This window comes from Panthera pardus, unplaced genomic scaffold (assembly GCF_024362965.1).
Source record: "Panthera pardus isolate Hobbes unplaced genomic scaffold, ASM2436296v1 HiC_scaffold_15, whole genome shotgun sequence".
NCBI classification, from domain to species: domain Eukaryota; kingdom Metazoa; phylum Chordata; class Mammalia; order Carnivora; family Felidae; genus Panthera; species Panthera pardus.
In genome coordinates this window covers 53,111,333-53,131,351 of record NW_026526710.1, presented here as the reverse complement: position 1 = coordinate 53,131,351, position 20,019 = coordinate 53,111,333, and the positions used below count along the sequence as shown (strand labels likewise).

General features: G+C 49.1%; 1 protein-coding gene across 50 annotated transcripts in view; it reads left to right on the top strand.

The window, feature by feature from the left end:
• Positions 1–20,019, top strand: part of CELF4 (CUGBP Elav-like family member 4) — a 298,339-nt gene that overhangs the window by 533 nt on the left and 277,787 nt on the right. The gene's annotated exons all lie outside the window — the stretch shown is intronic.

The following is a 20,019-nucleotide window of genomic DNA, read 5'->3' as shown; positions in this document are numbered from 1 at the left end:
GCGGAGACCAGGACTGGGGTGCGTGGGGAGCTGTTCGCTGGGGCAAGGCTGGATTTTGGGCGAGGAGCTGATAGAAGCGGTGCGGTGGGGAGAGCAGCGGAAGCAGAATATGGAGAGAAAGAGAGGATCGAGGGGAAGCGGGGCTTGGATTTTTGGGTGCAGCGACTTGAAAGACTGGGACGGGGACAGCTGCACCGGCCGAGCCCGGGACGCTGAGCAGACTGGCGGGCGCTCAGCGGGCCAGGGACCGAGGGTGCTGTCCATCGCCGTGGTGCTGAAAATATTAAGAGATGGTCTCCTCCTTCTCCGCTCCGGGCCAGAGTAGCAGGAGCGCAGCCGTCTAAAAAGAAGAGAGGTGACAAATTCAGAGAGATATTTTTATTTCGCTATCAATTTAACAGTAAACTCTCCCTGTCGAGCTATGTGCCTCAATAATCCGGTTGTGGTGTGAGTGGTGGGGGAGGGGGTGTTTGATGTTTGAAGGAAGGAGGGACAAAACCTAAGGCAAGAATTAGCAAGGAACCAGCCATCCCCTGGGTGGAGTGGGGGGTCAGGGAAGCCTGAATGATCCCCTTCTCAGGAAAGCGGAGCTTTGGGGGAAAAATCTGTGTGTGCAAGATATGCATTTTGAAGGGTGTAGCCTAAATTATCCCAAACTCACCATGCAGAGAGCTTATAGTACATTATTTCTCTCCCTTGAAGCAATCATTGCTAGTGAGTGCTTGGGGGAGGGGGAGACAGAATAATCAAAGAATTAAAACCCAGCAACTTTTTAGGAAAGTGGTCATGAGAAATGTCTGCAGCCTGCCTGTTTTCTCCTTGTTTTATTATCTTTAAGGCAGATCCCCAAACGTGTTCAGTTGTAGAACGTGTGTGGGTGGCTGGTGGGTGACGAAATTAGCCCAGTGCTCCGCTCCCTAACAGTAATGTATAGGATGTGCAGTGGGGATTAATCCGGGATGGAGCTGTGTGGGCAAGTTAAATGCTTTCTGAGAGAGATTGATCGTCAGGCAGGGAAGGAGCACCGAGCTAAGGAAGTTGTAAGGGATGTGTATGGACGTTCCGTTTTTAATAAACAGTAGTGTGGAGAGCCACTGAAGATGCTATGTTAGAGCTGGTGGTTTTAAAGATGAAAACACACACACGCACACGCACACCCACCCACACACAGAGAGCAGCCTCATCCTTGGCCACAAATGGGCTATGAACAGAGCTGATCCTCCGGCACATTAGGTGCAGAGCGCAGAGCTGTCTGGCTCTCTAAGCAGCAGTGGTTTTCACTATCACAACCTCCCTCCCTCCTCCAGCCCTCCCTTCATCCGAATACTAAGCAGAGCTCCAAACTCTTCATAGTTGGAGTCCCAGAGAGCAGTTTTTATTGGCTTTAGCATCTTCCAGCTTGCCTGCTGAGGAGTAAATCTTAAAGTTAATGGCATGTTGAGTAGCACAAAAACACAGCAGAATGGAAATATACTGGGTTTGCTGGGGTGGGGTGAGGGTGGGGGCTGTAATGGAGAGACAAACCAACCTTTATCCAATATGGAGAAAATGTCTGTCTGATCAGAAGAGAGACTGGAAAGGTGAAATGGGGAGGCAGTCTTTGAAATAATATTTCTTTCCTTCCCCCCACCTCAAGTCAACCGTATCTTTATAGTTTTTCCCTTTCCAATCAAGCTCCCTAGAAGCTAATCAAGGTTTGTATCAAATCTTTGTCATTCTAATATGTCCCCAGATTTAAAAATAGTAATAATGAAAATTTAAAAAGCATAAATAGGGAAATCCTTTGCCCATCTTAATGATCAGTTCTTGTGATAATTTAAATTTTTAAAGTTAAAAAAAATTTAGAACCCACCAGAGGCAAAAGACAGTTGTGAAGAGCTGAGCTTCTTAAGAGATCCGGGTTTGGAGCACTTTATTTACTTCTTTATTTCAAAGGAAGATAAACTTTAACAATATTCCTTGGTTTCTTCTCACGATCCCTTGCTGGTATCATCACTATGTTCTTGATGTTATTTGGACTCCCTTGTACTATAGCAAAGAAGTAGAATTATCATCATTTGCATCAGGAAGCCAGAGAAGGTTATATTATAGCTTTATCATATGTATCATATATATACTATATACACATATCTGGCCAGGATTTCTAGGACAAGCAAAACTTCGTTTTCTAAATAATTCTTCCCCTAAACTGGCTCAGTCAGTGGCAGGCAGGCCCGTTGGCTCCGGCATGCTTGGTGTCTCATTGTCGCAGCCCACCCTTCATAGCCTAAGCATATATATTTTTCCCTATGAAACTTCCTGCCTCTCTGTCCCTTGGATTTTTACAGGCAGGGTTGGGCCACAATGTCTCTAACAGTGCCTGGAAGCTCCAGGAGAGCTGAATAAATGAAGCATTCTCTGAGGTCTGGTTTATTCAGTCCTAGAAGAGTTTGAACTCCTCCTTCAGAGATACAGCCTGATTTATTAGCTAATCCTGATAAAATAAGCCTCTGGCCACCTTAAAAAATTACTCGCTTGCCATTGGTGATTAATTACTGTTAAGTCAAAAAGCATGATGAGGCTTGAAGAATGAGGGTTGCATTTGGCTTCTAGATTTTCCCCAACTCTAAATTGACAACATGAGGCTAAGGATAGAAACATGCCTTTGTTAAGCCTGGTTTCGGGGCATATTTGTGGCTCTTTCTTTCCCCTTCTTGAATTTTTAACTTCTAATGAATCATATTGGTATAAAATTGAGAGACATGACAGGATACTGGCCTCCAGTGTGGATGGCATATGCATATTATTGGCAAAGAAAAAGAAAGAAAGAAAAAAGAAGAGAAAAAGAAAGAAAGAAGAGAAAAATAAGTAAAAATTAAATTAAATGCATGAGATTTTAGGTGGGTATCCATTTGTTTGCCACCTGCCATTTCAGGTAACTAAAGAAGGAAGGAGTTCTAAGGGTTAATGGAATACCTGCCATGCGTAGAGTGAACCTTAAAAGGCAATTACTCCAGTCAAATTGGGAGTCTGTGGAGGAGGGAGTGGGTGGGTGTTGTGGAGCAAACCCAGCCGTATCAGAGAAAGGCTGTTGGGCTGGGGAGGCAGCAAATAGCAGTTGTGGACTGGGGTAATTACTGTAAAGGTAAATCCACCCCCTGGAGACTAGAAAACACTTGGGCAGGGGTGGGGAAGATCTGGGTGCTAGGCAGAGAGAGAAAGGAAGAAAAAAAGCCCAGAATTACAATTCAAAGAAATAACACCCAAAGAAGAAAACCTAGTTCAATGCAAACTCTCCCGGCTAACTCAGTGTCTTCTTTTCTGCCCCCATTAGAAGCACTTTGAGAAAGATTGTTTTTTCCAGGCTCCAAAGAGAAAGACATTGTACTATTGATTAAAGAGGAGACAGGCAAACTCCCCAGATAGCAGCACAAGTGAGCTGAGGACCAATTTGGCCCCTTCCTATAGAATTTTTCTCCCTTGGGGAAGGGAAGAGGTCACCCACTAGTCTAATTCTTTCCTTCTCTCACTTTACATTTATTTCTCTTTTCTTCTTTTTATTTCCTGGAGAACAAATAGCAGTGACTGAAAATACATACACACGCATTCCCATGCCTGCTAACACACACACATACGCAGTCGGTGGATCACACATGAACAAGCCAGCAATCCATTCATAACTTTGGTCTTGTCTAGCAGGATAGAAGGCAGCAAAGACTGAGTTACTGGGAGACATAAAGACTAGTGCTCTCTGGATAGCCATATTATAATGCATTATCTTTGAAGTCATTTAAGTCCAATTTAAGTGGTATTTAGTATAATATTTATGAATTAATGTAATCTAAACATAAGGCTGTCCCCAAAGGTTTAAACAGCCTTTACTACTGATGTGTGCTTGTTCCCAGAGCCTGCGATGCATTTTAATCTAAACAGCCAAGTCCATATCACAGTCCCTCTTGTTAACCAGTCAGAACAAATCTGTGCCTGGGTAACCACTCTGCATTGAGATTTCCCCCTACTGCATGGAGGAAAACCTAGTCTACTGGCAGCCCCAGGGTGCTCCCAACCCAGGATCCACAGCTGCAGGGACTTCAGCCCCTCATACTTTCACACTACATCCAGAGGGAGGGTGGGGACAGAGTAATAGAACCTTCTGTGGACTGAGCTCTGGAGAGTATTTCATTTAAAAATATACTCATCACCCGATACACAACCTCTCATTTCAGCGGTACCTGACAAGGAAGTACCTGAAGCCCCTTGATTTGGGGTGCAGCTGGGAGAAAGGGAAATAGCAAGTGTCATGATTGTTTTGGTGATTCTTGACTATCTTCATAAAACTGTGCCTTATGTTTTCATTTAAGATGTAGCCATTTTCAGAACATCAAGTTTCCACCGCTTGACTTTAGCCAGGAGGGCTCCTTGTTTTTTTCCTTAGGTAGGTGAATTAAAGCCAGTGAGGCTCTATCTGATTTCTGTTTTCAAATGAGTCTAAGAGACAGTGAAGCTGAAGTATCAGCATGGGCATCAGCTCAATTCAGATGAACTTTTAAAAAAAATTTACTTTGAAAAATAAAAATTCAGTCTGTCCCGGGAAAGACACTCGTAGAATGACTGGGCACACACCTATAGTTTTTAAAGGAAAGATTTGCCTTGTGAGAAAGAGGTATGGAAAATGAGATAAGAAAAACATTAAAAAAATTTCACTAAAGAAAATAAGCAATAGTAATCATTGCAAAACTAAAGTAAACCAAAGTAACAGCCCCCATAAAAAAAAATCTCAAATCCCAGATGTTTGTAAGTATTCTATTTAGGAGCAAAGAAAAACATTATTGGGAAATATTTGATTTATTGAAGAGACTGGTGGTTATTTGCTGCTTTACATAATTTTATTTATCTTTTGAAGAGACTTCTTCAGAATCAACGCACAGATAATATGCACATGTGCACGTATATGTATCCATGTACAAGCATGACTAAGCGCATCCCACACATATGGGAGCCAGGGCTGGCCTAGATTCCACTTCAATTCAACAGGGAGATGTTAACACTCTTTTCCCCCCTCAGCTTTAATGGGAATTCTAGATTGGGTTGAAAGAACCCCCTTGGCTTACTTCCACTCTCTCCACCTGCTCCAGTTGGCTGAATGTTTGTGGCTTCTCAAACACAAAACAAAAGAAAACAAAAAGAAAGGCTTTTCTTGAGTAAAGTCACAGCTTGAAAACAACCCAGAGGAACACAATTACAAAAAGGTATGCCATAGATGTGTGCCCCCATAATGTAGGCATATTGTAAAGTTGTGAGTGTGTTTTCGAAGAGCTAGTTTCCAGAGGCACTCCTGATGCCCAGTGATCATGCCACACTCCGGGGACTTGACTATGGCCATCCTTCTCACTATTATTAGCATGATAATCCTCATTATTATTATTTACATACCAGGATGGGAGAGGGGCTTCTAAGTGATGCCTGAGAAGATACTTAACTGAGAAAACAGCTGGTCTCACTTGCCTCGGATGCTTTTGGGGGAAATGTGGCACAGCTCACACCTTTCACATCATCACAAGGTAGTCTGTTTCCAAACTGACCCAGGAAGGATCTCTTCGAAGGGGACTTGCAGAGGGCAGGCTATAGAAGAGACGGAGAAGTCATAGAAAATGAGGCCCAAAATCATTAGCAGAGCAAAAGGGAAACTGAAAGTCATAGGGCCCAGATGCCAGCCGGAAGCTGGGAGTGCTGGTTGACAGTGGCTGAAGCGCAATGTTTCTGAACTTGGAAGGGAAATCCCATGTGACACACAGAGGGAAGTGCTAGAGGGTGTGAAAATCTGTGTGCATCTGTGGATCCCCGAGGGTTGGGGGAGGGAAGATGCCACAGCCCATGTGGGTGTTGGTGTGAGCATGTGTGTGTGAACTTCTGTTTACATGTGTGTATGTATGTGTGCGTGTGTGCGTCCAGGAAAAGATGATAAATGCAAATGGAATGATGTTAGGGGTAGGTTCATCTTGCAAGGCAGTATGCGTGATCAGGGAGATGGTTGATGGAGAAAAGGAGAGAAGGTGGAGAGAACAACACCGTCCGTCCTTGTGCTTACATACATGCTGCACCTCGGAACTCCTAGCTTGGATTTTATCCATGATCTAAGTGCCAGTGTGGTGGTGTGCTCTTGTTTGTCTGCCTCATATCCCCACCCAAAAGTCCAGGTTTAAAAGAAGGTTCCATCTCCCCCCGACTCATCATCCTTCTGATGCTTGCCTGCTTCTGCTCACCTATGGACTCATTGTAGAAATGACCTTCTATCTGTGATCTGAGTAGCCAGCCACAGAACCCAGCTCTCTGCAGAGATAATTCCCTCCACTCACTGTATTTCCTATGTCACCTGCTGCCCCCTGGCAACTGCTTTTTTTTTTCTCTTGTAGTGTTTACACACACACACACACACACACACACACACACACACAGGACTTGATCAAGGCAGTCAAGCTAGCCCCTCCAAGCAGAGTGCTGCATTTTCCCTCCATGCAAGGAGGGTGTGGCAGGGACCAGGACGCCTTCCTTTTGGTGTCTCCACAACTAGAGAAGCAAGTTCATCACCTCTACCTTTGCCTTCTTAAATACACAGACTCTCCAAGAATCACAAAAAGTGTCTAATCCTCGTCTAATCCTACCTAAATAGCCTAGGGGAGGGGAACAGAGCCCCCCAACTTAGTTGTAACCCTCTGGCTATCAGTCTTCATCTCCCTCTTTTCCTTCTTCTCCTTGCCATTAAGACATCCTCACAAACTGCAAGGTGGGGCCTAAAGAGAAAAATCCAAGTTCCACCTGGCAACATAGAGTGCGGTTCGAAATGCCAGGACGAAAAGACAATGATAAGGGTAGAAATGATGACAGAGGAATTTCCAGAGTTGTGGTGCCTGCCCTAGGGGCTTCCTTGTCCCTACTCATCCTGTTCCCAGTAGCCCCTGGATGGGTATAAAGCCTGAGACTCAGCCTTGCAGGAACCAACTAGGAAGCCAGGTGGGCAGCCCCAGGGTAACTGTCCTCCTTTCCAAGTCCCTTTGGAAGTAGAAGGGGGTGTTTTCTAGACCATATGCTCACAGGCCTTCTCCCCTTTTACTTGCTCCATATTTGGTTTCTCTTATCCTCCCTTGTATCTCCCCTCCAGCATTAGCTGACCGAAGCTCTCAAACTGAGCGATCCCCAGCAGCTCAGCTCAGGAACAAATCCTACGTGGCCATCTGCAAGATGTAAATAAATGGGTGCCCTCATGGAGACAGACGTAGTTCTGGCTCTGTGAGGACAGAACAGCCAAAAATATTGATCAAAGCTCAGGGAAAAAAATTGATAATGAGCTGGCCTCCAACAAGAGTTTAATTGACAGAGACTTCCGAAGGCCGGCTCTGGACAGCGCATAAACTGACCGCAATGTTACTTTATTGCAAACACTCTGCTTTAATTAATTATCACCTTTGTTAAAAGCAGCTCCAGATCAAAGGTTTCTAGATACTTAACAGATCTTACTAACAAAGCCCCCTGTGAATTAGGCTATCCCAGGGCTCTCCAGTGAGGCTAGTGAGTTTCCTTCCCATTTTCTTCCCTCTTAGCTGTTGCCTTCTTCCTCTTTGTTAAAATGAATGGTTCTTGCTGCACAGCCTCTGTGTCCTAGGACAGGGATTTTGAGGGGTGTTGTCTGCAGAGGGCAGGGGGCTGCCATTCTGCAGCTGTTTCTAAAATTACACAACTGAGACTAGGTTCACCTTCACATTTATCTGGCTGAAATGGGGAGTGTCAACAGAAGAAAAAGGAATTCATGGAAATGCAAAAGGTGTGTGTGTGTGTGTGTGTGTGTGTGTGTGTGTGTGTGTGTGTGTATGAGCGCGTGCGCGTGCACATGCACAAGCGACGATGTGCACATCCACATAAATATTACAGGATCGATGCATTTCACATCCGCTGCTCACACCTCTTAACTTCTCCCTCCTGTCTCTTGAGCACCTGTGCTACTGTCGTATTTCACTCTGAGAAATGCTCGCAGCTGAAGCGTGCATAGATGATGCTGTATCGAACCAAGCCATTGTTTGGATTTGGTTGTGGAGTCTGGGTGCCTATTGAAGGATTGTCCTTGCCTGGAGTAGGTGGTGCCTAAAGAATTCACTTCTCAAGATAGGATGGGAACCTCACTCTCCAGAGTCCCCAAAACCTACAAACTGACAGGTGACTTACTTGAAAGCAACCCTTGGAGTCGTTCTAGGCAAATTTGAATGCCATACGTGGCTGTTTGTTCATTATTCTAATTTAATGATGCAGTCACACCTAATTAATCCATGTCTGGTTTATTCATACACTATGTCTGAGGATCCAAAAGATCTCTCTAGCTAGCCAGCTTCCCTTTACAGGGGCATGTGAGGGGCTCCCCTGACAAGTGAGCGTGTCGGAGTCCAAACAGGAACAGATTACTGTAGACTGATCTGATAGAGGCACTGTCCCTGACACCACTGTCCATGCAGGTAGAAGTAACAGCAATCATAGACAGACGTAGCAATGAGATACGTGTGCCTGTCGTGACACACATGAGCACACAAACCATGCGTTCTACCACAGAACCCTTCTGATGGGCAAGGGGCCACACTCCCAATGCGTAATAAATAACAAGGTGTGTCAAGCATTCTTCTGATCAGGAGTTTCAACACAGAAGGTTGAGAGGCCGAACTGAGTCAGACTCCTCTCTCTGCCTTAAGAAAGTGGATCCTGACCCATTGCTGCCACTGCTCAGATAAAGAGACTGAGGCTGGAAGCAGCATGCCCCTAAAGTCAAGCCTGCAGCAAAGCCTTCAGCACACCTCCCCGTGCTGGTTCTGGCCAGACTGCTTGCAGCGAGTGTTGCCTCTTGCCTGGCAGGTACATTGAGAGAACGAGGCATCAACCTAATAATATCCTTATAAAGCCAAGCCTCCTGCGCAGGTCCTAGGAGACAAGAGGCATCCAAAGATCAAACACTACATCACAGTGTATTTGTAGGAACTCTCTGATTCTGCTACCTCCCTATAATGCTCTAATTGACTATTTGATCAGCTCTAAAAGGGCCAGTGTTCAAGACAGACTCACACACACATTCATACACACACTTACATGCATATTCACATACACATGTGCATGCACACATATATATACTCATCGCACAAGCACATGCATGCAGACTTTTTCTTGCACACACTGCCGTACCCACACCGGCTCATCTAACAAGGGTAGATTCTCACAGGAGATGCTTGAAGGTGAGTGAAAAGCACACACCTAAGATTGTACATGCCCTTCCAGTAATGGGCTTATCAATAGCTCTTAAAGAAATGTGACAGCCAGCCCAGAGTGATTCAGTTGTGTGGACAAAGGTCAGCATATAGATATCCATTATTAATAATATCAATATCTTGGTTGACCAATATAACCAGAAACTGTATCATGTCGCTGCTGATGGGTGAGGCTGGGAGGGCTCTGCGGCAGCAGCAGGAAATTATACCCATGTAAAATTAATCATATTGACTGGTTCTAAGAATATACGGAGAGGTGAAGATGTTGGTAGTGCTTGCCATGGTGGGAGAGGGGGACCTTGTTCCCAGAGGCTCCATGGTCTTGACCTCCTGGAAGGAGCCCAGGGGGAATGGAGGTGTCCCTGGGTGACCGATGAGAACACTCTCCCTCATCCGGCCTCTGCTTTCCAGCGGGGTGAGGCGGAGGAGAGGTGTTCTCTGAACAGGAAAAGAAAGAAATAGGATCCCCTAACCATTATCCACCCAACATATCCATATCTTTCTGTCAAATCAATACTTGGCTTGGCTTTGTCTCACCGGATGAGGCACAGAGAGCATCCTTGCACCCGCTGTGTGAAGAGGTCTATCTCCAAGGGGTGTCATGAGCCTGAAGCAATATCCCCAGTTATGTGGGTGGGATACCGGCCCCGGGAGTTGCCAGTGTGCACTATGCAACTTCGAGTTCCCAGGAAAAAAGGCATCCAAACAAATCAGTCACCAAGATTGGGTTCTTGGGACCAGCAGAGCCAGGGACTCAGAGTCTGGTGGGGTCAACAGTGTTCTGGACTTTGGAAAGCCATTGCTCCCTAAAGCTCACCTCCAGTCACAATGAGTGGGAAGGAAGGGGGAAGCCATTGCATCCTTGGCCTTGGGATTCCCTTCAAGTATGCCCCTGACCCCTCATCCCCTTGCCTGCCAGAGCCCCAGCTCGGGATGTCCTTGATCTTCCTTGGCAGCCCTGGGCAACATCTGGAAGGGAGGAGAGGAAAGGAGAAAATCCCAGTGGCTGGGGCCTCCTGAGAGAGGAAGAAAGGGAACAGGGCTGGCAGGGAAAGCCCAATAAGCTTTTGGATCATTCCTCTTCTCTGTTCCCAGAGCCTGTGGAGGCAGCTGGAAGGGAGCCTGCCTTAGAGGCCAGGCCCATGGTTAGTTCGTGATAGACGATAGGAGATGGACCTTGAAAAGATGGCTTTGACTGTAAAGGAGAGTGAGGAAGTGGCTTCCTTGGCTGGAATGGGAGATGCAGGTTCTAAGGACTGGATACACCCCTTCCTATAGGGAATTTGGAGCCTCAGCCAACAAGCCACGTCTATCCTCCTCTGACCTGCCTCCCCTTCCCTGGCTATAGACACACTCAGACTTCTGACACCCAGCCCTCCGGCCAAGGGCTTTGGCTGGTCTCTGTGCTCCTCCCCAGTGCTAAGGGCCCAGCTTTCCTAGCAGAGGCGCGGCCCCCAGACCACCCAGGTCAGCACCCAGATGTCCAGACTTGTTTCCAACACGGCCCAGGCTGGGTGCAGCCACAGCGGGAGCATGATGAGGATAGGTCCCGGAGCCCGAGCTCGTCCTCTGTCCACGGTGCCGCATCCCTTCTGGACCCAAGACCTGGATCTAAGGAGCTCTAGAAGAACAGCAAAGAGCCCAGAAGCCAGGCCCCTCCTCTAGACCCTTCCCCTACCTACTGTGAGTGCGGGAATGCTCCCCTCTCCACCAGCGGCTGCCTGCCATCTGACGGCGAGAGGGAGAACTTCCTGCTCTCCAGTGCGGGGCCCCTGACGAGGAAGCGGCTGCTCCTGTCACTGCCAGGCTCCCCATGGAGGAGCTGCAGGGCAAACCCGTACCTCGCCCCTCTCCTGGCACCTCACAGGGTGAGGGTGGGCCGCTCCTCTTGTGCATGGGAGCCCCCTGCTCCAGTGGGCGGCGTGAGACCCTGGGCCAGGCCCTTCACTGGGCCTGGGCCTGGGGCAGCAGCAAAACAGCCACCCAAAATGAGACGGGAGACTCAGAAAATCCAGAAAGTATTGTAGTTTCAACATGAATGTGAAGTTTGCTCCATTTCAAAACAAAATACTTAGTTTAAAGTTTAGTATGGGTTTTATTCTTCATTCCATACATTGGGCACCAGAATCTTTTCCATACTTAGGACTGTAACAGGTCCAAATCCAAATCACTCTATCCCTCAACTTTTGCAAATGCCCCCACAGGACACACACACACACAGGCCTGCACACTCAACCCTGTGCCTGATGAAGTAGACCTGGGTGGAGGACCCGTCAACTAGGCATCCACTGGCCCATGGGCCACCCAGGTCCAGTGGAGGCTGGGACCTCAGTCACGTTGGTCACGAGAGTGAGAGAGATACAGAGCAGAACAGAGGTACTGGCTTATGTCCACACATCATTTTTTTCCCCAATAAAAAAAATCTTTTTTATTGAAAAATAAGACCTTCTTTACACTTGTCTTAATTATTTCAATAAGTAAACTATTAGATTTATTTTAGAGTCAATGTTACTTTAGAGTCCATTCTGTTGTCATTGTGTTGAGCAAGTTTGAAAATCCACTGGAATGAGAAGGAAAGGGTGAGGCCCAGGACTGCGCAGCTGAGTGGGTCCCTAAAGAGAGGAGGGGGTGCAAATTACAGGGTGGTGTCTCAGTGCAGAGAAAGCCTGCCCTTTGGCTGCAATGAGTGGTCACTTGGCAGATGGGGGTTGTGATAGCAAAGGGGAGGAGAGGGAAGGGGAGTGTGGGGGAGCAGAGCCCCAGGCCACACCCAAGGACCTGGAGCCCAGGGGGGCAGCCAGACTCCTACTCCTTTTGGCGTAAGACCCCTATCTGCCCCTCACAGTGTCCCCCATGGCCTTAGTTCGTTTCTCAAGTTTCTCTGCAAGCATTCATTAACCCTGAACGTTCTGAACTGTCTCAGCTGAGCCGGTGCTTAAAAGTCTGGCCCACGGCAGTAGCCATGTAGCAAGGAGGAGAGGGTCCCCAAAGCCAGACGATGCAAGAGGAGGAGCCTGCTGGGGCAAGAGCAGTGGTGTCATCCACCCAACTGCAGTTGGTCTCTGTGACACCCCCCAAATATCTCCCCATGGGGCAGAGGCAGGCTCCTGTAACATGTAAGGCATTCCAGTCTGGTGGGGACACACACCATGTCCCCCACTGGGAAGCCCTTGGTCTCATGGGGCAGATACAGGCCTCCCTCTAGGAGGCACAGATTAACATGCAACTCAGGGACTCTGAAAGTCGAGCCCTCTCCTTGGAAGGTGGGGACCCACCCTCACCACCACCAAGTAACTGGGCGTGACAGAGGACGGCAAATCCACAAAGAAGAAAGTACCCAATACAAATGTCCTGTGCAGGAGCCCCCCAAAAAGAAGTAATCAGATAAGAGTACAGGCTTCCTGCCCAGGGGAGCTTGATCCTGGGTGCCCAGGTGACAAGAGGATGGCAGAAACCAAGGCTGGCACACGGGAATAAGACAGAGGGGGGAGGCTGGATTGCAGACGGGCCCCATTGCTTTGCTTCATTTTGTTCCGTGACATTTTGTTTCTGTCCCACTGCAGCTAAGTCTCATTCTCAGGCCAGTGGACAAAGGACTTTCTCACTTTAAATAAATCTGGACCCACCACCAGTCTGGCTGAGGGAGAAGCAGTGGGGATCAGGAGCAGATGAAGAGGTGACAGTCCTGGCCCAGGAAGTTAGTGACACCCACAGAACGTGCGAGGGCTGGCCTCACCTGCCTTGAGGCTGCAGTGTCCTTCAGCTGTCCCAACAACAGCCCACTTGGGCTGAGAAATTACTCACAGAATATTTAAACCTGTGGCCATGTCAGGAAACCATGGGGCGCCTGGGTGGCTCAGTCAGTTAAGTGGCCGACTTCGGCTCAGGTCATGATCTCACGGTCTGTGCGTTCGAGCCCCGCGTCGGGCTCTGTGTTGACAGCTCAGAGCCTGGAGCCTGTTTCAGATTCTGTGTCTCCCTCTCTCTGACCCTCCCCTGTTCATGCTCTGTCTCTCTCTGTCTCAAAAATAAACATTAAAAAAAAAATTAAAAAAAAAACCAAACCTGTGGCCATGTTCCCTCTCACCAAGGCAAGCAGCCAGATTGTCCCCCAGGCTCACTTGGCTGAATGTCCCAGAGATAAACTATGGGGTTCTGGAAGGTAGAATCTTCTCCTGCCCTCCACCTTTCTTCTGTGCCTACCCCTAGAATGGCTGGAAGCAGCCAGGCAGGGAGGCGGGGGATAAAGTCAGGGAGCAATGTTTCCTGGGGTGACAATGGTCTCGCAGTTGGAGGCATCTTGGTAGATCCCAGGAAGAACTGCTTCCAGTGTGGTTGAGGGTTCCAGGACCTCGGTGCAGCCCATTTACTGCAGGGGAGCAATCAGGGTGCCTCTCCATCCCCGGGAGAGAAATCCAGCCCAGAGGAGCAGGAATAATGAGGTGGCCTTTGGGGCCCCAGACGCAGGAGTGTTGTAGCCGAATTTTTAGGGGAGGCAAACTCTCCTCTTATAGACCTTGACTCCTGGCATCTTCCTGACTCCAGGGGTGGGGGGTCTCAGAGGGAGAGCAGAACTGGACTTGGTCGTGGGGCTGAAGTAAGTGCACGACTCCGCTCCTGGCAGGGATGTGGAAGCCTCCTCTACTCTCTCCTCTAACACCCCCAGGCCACACACCCCAAGCCCCAGTGCTCCCAGGCCTTCCCGCCTTCCTGGGATAAGGGCTCCCAACCCAAACTGACCTCCTTTCCCCATCCTTTCCAAGTCCTGCCCCCTGCTGATCTGACAAATCAAACTGGGCAGATGTGTCCCTGGTGGCTAATGGACATTAATGTGTTACCATCTCCGGTGACATGTGCCTCGTGGAGGGACCTTTTAAAGCCTGGTCTGTAACCATAAGAAACATCTCTACTGGGGGGATCTGGGCACAGGCCAGGCTAGAGGGAGTCACCATGAGGCTGGGAGGCCCCTGGCTACTCAGAAGGGCATGGGCCTGCTTGGCTTAAAGCTGCATCGCCAGGGGATGCTGCAGGGCAAGGGGCACCCAGAGAGCCGAAGGGGTGGTCACCCTGCTCATTCCCTACCCAGGGGCTGCCTCGACAAAGGTCTAATCAAATATTAAACGTGGTCCGTAAACTTAAACCATTGTCATAGCTGAGTGTGAGGCTCTCCCCAAGAACAGCCCAGCTCGAGGACATACATTTCTATCTAGTTTTGCCTGGGTGCTGGGGTGAGGGCATCTTCATTCATGCCCCGTTGGAGGCAGGAAAAAGGGGAGACAGACGGGGACCATGGCAGGGAGTAAGGCTCATGGCTTTCCTCCTCCCTTCTGTTATTCATTTCCTCTGATTTTTATCTAATCTCTCCTGATTGTTCTGGTGAAACTTAATAGACAAAGTGAATTTTTATTACATCATCAATATAATCTCCAGCTAATCAGCAGACACAGGGGCCACCGCCAGCCCTATAGCTCCTCATCTGGCTTCACAAATAGTAGCAACAATCACCGCCTAGCGCTACTCGTACACCTCCTCCTGAGAGGACCCTCCCCCTGCTGCTCCCTTTCCCCAGACCTATGCCTAGAGTTTCTGCTTTCTCAGGCCCCCCCACCCCCGCCCCTGCCCAGTGGGCCCCATCGCTGGCCATAGAGATTTCTTCCCTCTTCCTACTTTTCATTTTCTCCCTCCCAGCTTTAGTGGTTATAATCACAAATCTGGGGCTGGTGTTTCGAATGCCAAAATAGCCTAATGTCAACTGATTCTGATCCTACTTTTCTCCGTTCAAGGAATATGATATGTCATAAGATATTATGTAATCCTATGGATTACGGCACATGCCATGAAACAAATTAAGTCATAGGTTACACTGTACCTATGTAACCTAGGTACCAACATGTTTGGGCCATTTAAAGTCAAATCGTGCATCTTATATACCGTATCATAGATGCTAAATTATATATTTCGTTTATATTATAGTATGCCTTCCATTTATATAGCATTTAACCAGTAAAGTGCTTTCTTTTCTATTACCACTTTTGTACCCCTATGGCAGCCAGGTATAGCTGATACCTTTTTTATGAAAAAAAAAGATGGAAAAGGAATCATGAAGGAAAATTACAATCTGGTCAAATCCTGCCAGGATACAGCCGAGCAGCTTAGGCTCAGAACCAGTGCTGGCAAGGCGGGGAAGGGGGCATGGGCGAATCAGAGGGGGCAGAGACCTGGCGGCAGACCAGCTAGGCAGACTCCTGAGGCCCTTGGCTAAAAGGCAAGCATAATTTAAGAAATGACTGGTTTGGGGCTCTTCCCCCTCATGCCTGCCCAAAGTTAAATGTGAAACTGAGTGTATCCCCTTCCGAGACATCACCTCAAGATACTGGGCTCATTCCGTAGCATCGGGCCATCTTTTCCCTTATTCTTCAGGGAGCCAGGCCACACTGCTCTATAGCGGTTTTGATTTAAGAAACCAGCAAGCATCACTTAGGGTCAAAATCTTGTAAGTAAAGTGGGTGATGAGGCTGAGGAATCTGACTTTGGGCCTCCACTCCATTGACTTTTCGGGGGAAAAGAAACCTGCTTCTGCAAGCAGATCAGAGCCAGCTGTGGGAATGACCAGCCACCGTTCCTGAAGGCAGGCCCGAAATTTCTGTGCAAAAGGCCAGTTCTACAGATCTATTCAGACAATGGCCTGCGCGCACCTAGGGGCCATGGGCGGGCCTCTCTGATTTTGGCCTGACGGTTCAAGAGAGGCCTCCGTCATCGCAGGGACCCCCAGAAGCGGCAGCTCTTAGTGCTCTGCATGCTGCCGGCTGCAGAGGTGGCTGGTACACCAAGGACGTGCTGCACCGGGAGCTGGACCCCTGGGTCCCTGCCCCACCCTGCCTCCTCACTCAGCGTCTCAGCTTCCTCTTCTCCTAAATCACTGCAATGACACCTGCTCATCCCATCTCTTAGGGTCACTGTGTGGATGGAATGAGCTGAGATGAGGGAAAATGTGGTGAAAAAGTTAAAAATCTCTGGGGTCACTGTCATGTGTTAAGTGCCAGCACCCCCATCAGACCACAGGGAGCTCTGACAGTCCTGGTGTCTTAGAAATAGGACGACAGGATGACATCAGGGCTCAAGGGTGGACGGGAGGGAGTACTGACCAAGCACCTACTACACGGCACACACACAGGGCTCTCGCTTATTTTATCTCATCAAATCCTCGTGACAAAACTGCGACAGAGATGTCACTGTGCCCGTTTGAATGCCAAGGGAACGGAAGCTCTAAGGGCAGTAACTCAACCCAGGTTATGTGCTAGGGAGATGCAGAGACACAGGATTTGTTCCCAAATTTGTTGTGTTTCCAAGCCCACCACGTTTCCATGGTTGCAGCTCCCTTTACAGAAGTAAATAACGATCATCTCTTACATCTCCTTCCTTTTACAGATGGGGAAACTGAGGCCCTGAGACATGACAGACTGAGGTTTTTTTTAAACCCTTCCACGTTGCCTCTATGGCTCTGAAAACACACACACGCACGTACACATTTCAGAGGTAACTGAAACGCCCTCTACAGATGCACATATACACAGACACATATAGATACACTCACAAATAAATACACACTCGTAGACACACATAGGAGCACACTCATGTATGGACATTCACAGAGATACCCATATACACAAACACATACACTCTCAAAAACACAGATAATACAAATGCACACACAGATTTCACAGACAGAGACATATAGAAACATACGAACACACACATCGGCATACAGAGATACACACACAAACATAGATGCACATACTCTCATAGACGTGCACACACTCACACACCACTCTGTAATAAGGCTGAATTAACCACAGACACAATTTTGCTATATAACTCCAGCAGGAGAAGTAAAACCAGCTGGTTTAGAGAAAAGGAGCGGGGTTGGGGGGGCGGGGGGACAAGGGTCCTGCTTGGAGTCAGAGAGTAGGCACACTGGGCCCCTCAACTCACCTTTCAGCCCCAGGCCAAAGGCCAAAAGTCCTCTCACTCACACCTGTGTGGCCCAGGAAGCCCGTAAAGGCCAAGGCCAAATTCTCATTAGACATCAACAAATGCACAGAAGGCATTTGCTAAGAATGCTCTGTGCATTCTCCCCTCTGCATCAACCCACACGATCCTTGCCAAATTTCTGCTCATCTGACCAAGACCAAAGGCAGGTTCTGGAGGAATTAGGGGCAGGCCTTCCAAGGGCCACCTAGTCCCATGCATTTGCTGTGGCCAGGCCTGTGAGCAGAAGAGGTGCCTCAGGAAAAGGAAAGAGTAACCGGGAAGAGAGAAGCGTTGTAGGTTTACAGCCAGTCTGTCCCGGACGCGGGTGCACAGGCTGCCTTGCCTTGTGGCTCAGAGAGAGGGCTGATGTCTGCATACCAAGTCCTCTGGTGTCCACCCGAGCCTGCTCTCAGCCTGCAGGACTCCTGTCATCCATGGGGTTACACTTGGCTCAGGCTTGGCACAGAAAGTGGCCCTGTACAGCTGTGCTAGGAGAACACACACACACACACACACACACACACACACACACGGTGAGAAAAGGGCTAGCGGTGGCAGGTAGCTCAGCAGAGAATGGGAAACCCATGGTTTTCTTTCCTTTAGAATAAAATCCTGAGGATCTGGGAATGAATTCACTAAATTTTCACCACTGGCAGGATGAACAGACCACTTGGAAGGTGAAGCTTTCTCGGGACGAGAGGCAAGCCGCCTTTGCCATGCACAGACTTGTGCCATACGTCCTGGGTTCACTATGGGTTGCCATCGGAGGCAGTGGATGTGTTTTTCCCTACCCCCCCCCACCCCCGTGTACATGCTGTGCTGACAGGCTGTGAGGAGTGAGGCTGGCACCTCTGGGGAACGGTGGCAGAGAGAGGGCTGTGAGTGACCACCGTGTGGATTGTGCTTCAGGCGTGTGGTGTGTCTGTTAGAGGCATGCCGTGTGCTTGCACGTTGTCTCCTTATGTTTTGCATGTAGGCTGTGTCTTGTGAGTTTCTTGTGTATGTGTGTGTGTGTGTGTGTGTGTGTGGTGCTGTGTGGTTCATATGCATGTGTCAGGGGTAGGAGAGCTGTGTGTCTTGCCCTGGTTCTAGAAAAAAAGGGAGGATGCGGGTAGGACTCTCTCACCGTACCACCAAGAATGCAAAACTCCCTCATTCTGGGATTTTCCATCCAGGTGAGCCCCACCCTTTCTTTCAAACCAAAGGTAACTCATGTGAGAAGTACCCCTGCCCCCATCCTAAGGCTCTGGGTCTGAGCAGAGCTCCAGAATCATCTGCAGCCCTCATTGCAGCTGCTGTGAGAAGAGTCCATGTGTATGTGTGCATGTGTGTGTGTGTGTGTGTGTGTGTGTGTGTGGTGTGTGCACAGGCACGCACACTACCTCCCTATAAGCACGCCGTAGTGTCAACTGGTGAAGCACAGGCAAAGATATGGGTGGATGTATGTGCTCATAAGAGCTGAGTGTATGCAGGCATATGTGGGCTGGAACAGGTAAGGTGAGCCAGTTTTTAAGTGATGGATTGTGTGTGTATCTATGACTAGAGTTTCTACCAAGTGCATGTAAAAAACAGCAGACAAGATGGGTCCAACTCCCTGGGTGGGCACTCCAACAGTTCTCTGCCAGTGTGTGTGAGTATGGGGGTCTTTTTGAGGAGCTCTGGCCAGGGTGTAGAGGAGTGTGGGAAAAGTCTATGGGAAGGAAGGGTTCTGCACACATGTGGTTGTGGGCAGCCTAATTGAGTGGGACACTAAGTGAGACTGTGTCCCCCAGAGACCTCGCTGCTTTCCTGGATGCACGGCTGGGCCATCTGTGGCATTTTCTCACATTCTGCCCACAGATTCCCCTGGGAGACCGGAAGAAGAGGGGGTTGGGGTTTCTGGGCTCCCCAGAAGGTAGCCCTGAGCACCGAGCTGCCCTTGAAGAAAGCTGAAAGTACAGGGCTGTGTGTGTGAGAGAGAGAGACAGAGACAGAGACAGAGACAGAGAGAGACAGAGACACAGACAGAGAGAGACAGAGAGAGACAGAGACAGAGAGAGGGAGCTGGGGGCAGCAGCCATGGGAAGAAAGAGTCTGCCCTCCCCACTACCTCCATCTGGGTGGGAGCAGATGGCACTCGAGCCTGACCAGCAAGGCCAGAGGCAGCACTTGGAAGCAGCGTGTCCTGAGGGAAGGACAGTGCAAGGGAGGACCGGGGTGGGGCTCCCAGGAAATGCTCTCTGGCTGAACGCATCTCTGCTGTCCTGGACCTGTCCTTCTGTCTAGACACACAAAGTCCCTGAGCCCAGCCCACACATCTACTACAGGTGAATTGTACCTTTGCCTCATCTCTGGGCTATCTGGAGGCTGGTCCAGCTCCTGGTGTGCAGACACAAGGGGCAGCCCTTCCCTGAGCCTGGCTTGTGCATGAACTGGCTTAGCTCCAGGCAGTGTGTGGGAAGAAGGCCAGGCCTACCTGCTCCCGGGGGTCCTGGGGTCACAGGCACAGATTTAGCTGTTACCTCCTTCACTCATCTGAAGGGACCCACCACACTGGCCCCTAAGCGCACTACCCTGTGCTCACAGTTGTCGTCTGTGCTTTGCCTGAAAGTCCTTAACAGTCAGCCTGAGGGCACACACAGCCCTTTGGCGAAGTCTGCCTTGTCCTCCTGCAGCCGAGGCCAGAACCTGCCCCTGCCCAACCTTTCCCAGGTCCGCTCTAGCAGAACCC